This window comes from Alexandromys fortis, unplaced genomic scaffold (assembly GCF_014885135.2).
Source record: "Alexandromys fortis isolate MF-2015 unplaced genomic scaffold, M_Fortis_MF-2015_v1.1 scaffold_461, whole genome shotgun sequence".
Classification (NCBI taxonomy): Eukaryota; Metazoa; Chordata; class Mammalia; order Rodentia; family Cricetidae; genus Alexandromys; species Alexandromys fortis.
The window spans coordinates 38,901-45,505 of NW_026068398.1; positions in this window are offsets into that span (position 1 = coordinate 38,901).

Here is a 6,605-nt window from a genome sequence, read left to right on the forward strand (position 1 = left end):
TAAATAAATAAATAAATAAATAAATAAATAAATAAATAAGAAAAAAAAGAAACAAAAAACACCAACAAAACAAAACAAAACAACAACAACAACAACAAAAAAGAACGGTAAAGGGGAGTGTTGTTGCGAGTGTGGTTTCCTCCTAAGAGGCCTGTGAATGCATATGTATAGACATGTAGAGTTCAAATCTTGAGTTGTACTCTGAAGTTCAGCTTACCAGTCACTCCCTGTTTCTTGTGAACAGATACTTAGATATACTGGGAAAAAGGAGAGCTAAAATAGAAAATGTGGACAAAGTATTTGCCTGTTTCTTGCTGAGTAATTAAATTCAGTCATGTCACATGCTCTAAACACAAAAATTGTGCTTTCAAACTAGAGGCAACTACACTTAGGGTGGTAGCTGACTCAGTTGGTGCTAAGTGCATCAGTGTTGAAGTCAAAACAGTATAACGAAAGGTCTCCTGAGCATGTAAGAAACAGTGTCAACTGCCTTCTTTAAAAAAGGACATAAATATTTGGGCAGAAATTATTCCTGAATAAAATGTATATTTTGTTTGTGATTATTAAATGAAATAGATGATACTTAATGTGTGATAAGAAAAAATAGCTTAAAATAAAAAAAAATTTCCTAACATTATCTTTCCTGCTAGACTTCCCCAGAATATTTACAAACATATTAGAACACGCTATCTCTTAGCTCCAACAACAAAACTTATATAGCAGAAGGGCATGCAAATAAGGCCCAGCTATTCTCATGAAAACCAGATCAACACTGACTCTGAAGCTCAGACAAAGGAATCAGTCCTGAATGATCAGCACTGAAAATAAAACACACAATGGATTTGCTGCTGATTTGGGTTTTCCTTGTTGCTTTTTTAAAAGGTAATTTATGAAGAAGAGATACTGACTGTGTTAGTGAACATGGACAAGATATATAAAAGTTAGAGCTTCTCTGACAATTTACTAACAACATTCTCTGTGTGCAGCAGGTGTCCAGTCTGAGATACAGCTTGTGGAATCAGGAGGAGGCCTGGTGACGCCTGGAGGATCCCTGAGATGACCCTGTGTAGCCTCTGGATTCAATTTCAGGAACTCCTGCATGGAATGGGTTCGCCAAGCTCCAGGGAAGGGACTGGAGTGGGTTGGAGATATTAAATAAGACAGCAGTACTATAAGATATGCACCATCTGTGAAGGATCGATTCACCATCTCCAGAGACAATGCCAAGAACACTGTGTACCTTCAAATGAGCAGTGTGAGATCTGAGGACACAGCCACTTGTTACTGTGCTAGAGACCCAGTGCTAGAGACATAGTGGTGGAACTTCAGTGTTAACTCAGACATAAACCTCACTGTTAGGCCACTCAGGGCCACCAGGGGGTGCAAAAGACACAGAATACATGTTCATCCCAGGAATTTATGCAGATATGATTAGATTAAGCACTCTTCTGAGGTGTTTGACCTGCATTTTTTTTTAATACTTTCTCTGGAATTCTCTACATGTACGTTCTGAAGGGATCCAATGTCCTCAACACATTATATGTTCTTCTTGTGCTATTTTATCATATGAGGCACAATCTCCCATGAAGAAAGTGTTACTGACAACTATGGGGACACAAAGTACCCTACATTAGTCATTGAAATTTCATGAGAAGAAAGCACATGGATATTTCTGAGTATTGTTATATTTCAGGCAAGGTTATGTTATTTTTTTTTTTATTATAGCATCATGAATGTTTAAGGGAAAACCAAGAGAAAGGTGGCACAATGATAATTAGATAAAAACATCCTAGCATATTTGCAATCATCTCTTCTCCTTCTTCTTCTCTTCTTCTCAGGTTCAAATGAGACCCAGGTGTACTTTTAGTTCACTTGGAAGGAAAAGGATATAGTTATATTTTAATAAATTATTAAGAACATTTTCCAAGATTTTTTATATTCTTCACTTTGTTAATGATTTTTCTCCTGTGCAGTAACTTGTTTGCAGAAATTATCTCAGTTATGAATCCTGACTTTTATTCCTATACCTTTGTCGCTCAATAAAATTATTTCCCAAAACAACATCCATAATTCTGTCATCTCTCCATGTCTACAAATATTACAATCCTCTTTGATATGTCTCAGTTATTCACAAGATTTGAGTTTGTGTTTATTAATGTTAGATTACTTTATATGATTTTTTCCTGTGCGTAAACAGATTCATAGCTATGTCTAATGATGTAAATAGCTTTTGTTTATTTTAATGTTTTCTGTGACTTTGTACAAATCAGTTTTCCATTTCTTTTGTTCAAAACTGAAAGTATTAGATGCTATTGTAACATGGCTGATGTTGTGGGGTTTAACATTACTAGTTAGTTTGACTTAACTTGAGATCACCTGTCTCTTACTCAACGGATGTGAGAGTGTTTTTACAGAGTTGTAATAGAGAAGGGAAGATACACATTTAACATTGATGGCAAGTTTTAGTTGGCTGCAGGTCAGCAGTCAGTAGAAGAATAAAAATGGGAATACTGTCTGTCCCCAATTTACTAATCTGTGTATTTCCTTATCTATGCAGAAGAAGAAAAATAACATAAACAATAAGAGAATGCCTTTAAAATTTGCATGTGATATGATGATCACCTAAGGCACATAGATACGGATGGAGAAAAATATTTTTGTTATAAATTTTGTTGATAATTTTGAAAGGAATATTTACTCTGTGACATTGTATTAAGGAAAACATATATTTTTCTTATTTATTTATTTATTTAAATGGAATTCCAATTTGCTGATTACTCTTAGCTTTTAGTCTTAGGTATTCACAAAAATATTAATGCAGTTAATATTTGGAGTATTCTAGAATCTGGAGACAGTGCTCAATTATTAGTAAAAGCATTTTCTTGGAGAGGATCTTATTTGATTTCCAGCACCCAAAATAATAGTTCTTAAGTATATAAAATGATTGTTCTATTAGATCTGACAAGGTCTTCTTTCCTCCACAACCACCTGTACTCATGTGAACATATACAAAGAAATGCACATGCACACATATGAAAATAACTGTTAAAATTTTGATGTATCAGGCTGGGCAGTGGTGGCACATGCCTTTAATCCCAGCACTCGGGTGGCAGAGGCAGGCGGATCATTGGGAGTTCAAGGCCAACCTGGTCTACAAGAACTAGTGCCAGGACAGGCTCCAAAGCTACAGAGAAACCTTGTCTTGAAAAAAAAAAAAAACTAAAAAAATTTTGATGTATCTATGTAATGAACTAAGATAATTTTGAATTGCAAGATGTAAGATCCTTTGAAGAACATGAGTGAAATATTCAAAGATGAAACCGAGGAGTTTATCGTCAAGTTGAGAAGAAGTAAACATGAATGGCTGAACTTCATGGTAAACTAGGCTGGTAATTATTATCAACCAGGAGAGTCTTTTGTTTAACTGTGATCATTAATTCTGATAACTATATTTTCTCTTTTGAATGATTGTGCTTATTGAATAATAAGTTTTGAAGGAAAGACAGAAATGACACACACAGAGAAAGATCATGCAACAGGTATCTAACATGAAAAGTGAACATCCAGAGGCAGATATTGGGGTTCAAGCTGAAGATTATAAAAGCAAAGCTGTCAACCAGTGGCAAGAACTTTTACCTCCACCAAATGTTCAGAATGAAAAAGTGAGCTCCTGTTTTCATAAATACTCAGACTCCACACTCTAGTTAGTTCCTGATATAGGAGGGCCTTCTATATATGTGTTAATTTCATTGGTCAAATAAAGAAACTGATTTGGCCTTTTGATAGGACAGCAGCTTAGATAGGCAGAGTAGACCAAACAGAATGCTGTGAGAAAGAAAACAGAGTCACGCAGACACCATGGCTCTTCTCTCCAAGACGGACTTAGGTTAGACTCATCCCGGTAAGCCACAGTCACGTGGTGATATACAGACTATTAGAAATGGGTTAATTAAGATGTGACAGTTAGCCAAGGAGAGGCTATATATAATGGGCCAGGCAGTGTTTAAATGAATACAGTTTCCATGGAATTATTTCAGGTAAAGCAAGCCAGGAGCTAGGCGGCAGGAAGCGGCCCACCACTCCTCTTACTACAAGTTCCTGTCTCTTCACTTTTATATTCTTCTCTCTGCTCAGCCATGTCACTCCTGTCTGCACCTCCCTACTGCTGAGATTAAATGTTTATGACTTCTAAAGACTGAGATTAAAGGCATGGACCACAGCCACCTGGATCTGTTTTCGGATGGATCTTATGTAGCCCTGGGTAGCTGTAACCTCATAGATATTTATTTGTCTGCCTGTCCTCTGAGTCCTGGGAATAAAGTTGTGATTCAATCTTTGGCCTTTAATGTTTTAGCATTGTACTCATATCTTAAGGCAAGCTTATTTTTTGAAATACAAATAAAATTTCACTACATTTCCTATTTGTGTTCAAAATTGAAAGAATGCTATACCTAATATAAGAAAACTATATGTAATAAGGACATAAAATATATGCAAGGAATAAGTACATCTACAATGTCTAATCCTTTTGCATTTGACAAATTCAGAGAAAATACCCCATTATCTATCCTATTTTGGTGATCCAAAGATGTATAAATAATTTGTTTTAGATCATAAAATGCCCTACCATCTATAACTATCTTTTAATAGCTCTTAACCTTATACACTTTATATTTCTTTAGTGAATTTTTATGAGTCTCATACATAAGTAAGGAAAACTATCAGTATAACTATCTTATCTCCTAATACCTTAGAAAGCCAAGAAGAAATAATATTAACTGAGTAAGGAAAAAGTATGAAAAATCAATTTCCAAGAAAATGTTAGAAATGACCAAAACAGCATGCTGTTTGAACAATTCACTTAAGGAACCCAGGCATCATTGGGGCATACTGCTTCAACCTAAATCCTAACATATCCAAAAGACTTTTTTTGTGAAGCAAGATATTCTGAATGTCTGTCCCTCATCTTGAGAGTGTTTGACAGTCATATTTTTTGTATCTTCCTTTTCCAATAAAAACAGCATACTCTCAACAGTCAAGGAAAGAGCAATTTCTTGCCTAGTGACATATTTTTGTCATAAAGAAAATAATATAGGTGTGGAGCTTATTCAATATCAGTCATCTCCTTGGATGTAGATTGGTTCTACCAAGAGCAGATATGTCTCACTTTCATAAACAAAAACATCTTTATCATTTAAACATCTTTAAAGTCATATTCTGTAAGCTTTGAATTATAGGAAGATGAACTGTCTCTCTAAAATATATCCTTTTTTGAACTCCAAAGCCTACCTAATTTGACTAGAAATTCTATTGTAATAAGTGATTTACTATTAACCAACATTTCCTTATTATCCCAAACAGTTGCTATACATTATTAAATGAGTTGTATAGATATAGTTTTATAGGCATACTTTGAACAAGAGTAGAAATGTATGCAATGTATGTTCTAACAAAATTAATCTCATACTTATATCAATATACAAAATTTGTGGATAATATACAGAAGTCAAATCCAATGTGAAACGATTAAACTAGTAGTTACTTTTTAAAAGTAGATTCAATAATCTAACAATTTATCTTAACATAATTATATCCTACCTTTTAACTTTTAAGAGTAGATTCAATAATCTAACCTTTTAATCTGTCATGTCAGTTTTTGTTTTCTTTTCCAAACAAGAATTCTAAATCTCATTTCCTTTGTTCAATTTTCTTCCTGACCATGAACGAAAACAACATATAACCAACCCATAACCCATTAAACCACCAAAAAAGCAGCAACTTCACCTTTTGAGAATATGTATGTCATATTATTTTTATTTTTTTTAAACAAATTATCGTTTTTCATTTTTTGAAGGGAGTACAAGGCAACCTTTTAGGAGGTCTTGTTTCATGAAACTACATTAGTCTGGACTGATTCCATAGGTTCTTATCCTCTATAAAAACAAAACAAAACAAAAAAACTCATTACAGGACAACATATTCTTAGACTCAAATTCTGAGGTCATGATACTTTTAAAGAATCATGGCTACTTAGCTCCTTTACAGTCAAAAAGTTAAAAGAAAACACCATAATATACATAATCCAAACTCTGTGAATTTTCTATCTTTCAGTACCTTATTTTTCTTTACTCCTTCTAATCTGTATATTTCTTTTGATAACTCTCTGTATTCATTTTCTTCTCTATTCCAAGCCTATTTACATTTATCCAACAATGTGACCCATTTAGAGGTCTATTATGTCTAAAACTGACCTGTTGTGTGTCTGTAATTCTTTACTGTTTTGGAGCATTTCTTAAAATGCTAAGTCCCTTTTAAAACTTAAGCTGTAGCATTACTAGGGTATATATTTGTACTTCCTGCTTGCCTCATGCAGTCCAGCATGGCAGAGCTGTTTGCTGCCTCTTATAGTCATGCCAAGAATCCCATTCTCAGGCAAGCAGCCAGTCCATACTGCCATTAAGTCTTCTCTCAAAACCATTTAAATGTGCAGTAGCCAGGACTCTTGAGTTCATACTGGCAGCATGGCCCAGAAAACCCGTGTTTCAAAACTGTGTTGCTCCTTTTGTTTGTTTCTTTTTCTTTCCTTTTTTTTTTTTTTTTTTTCT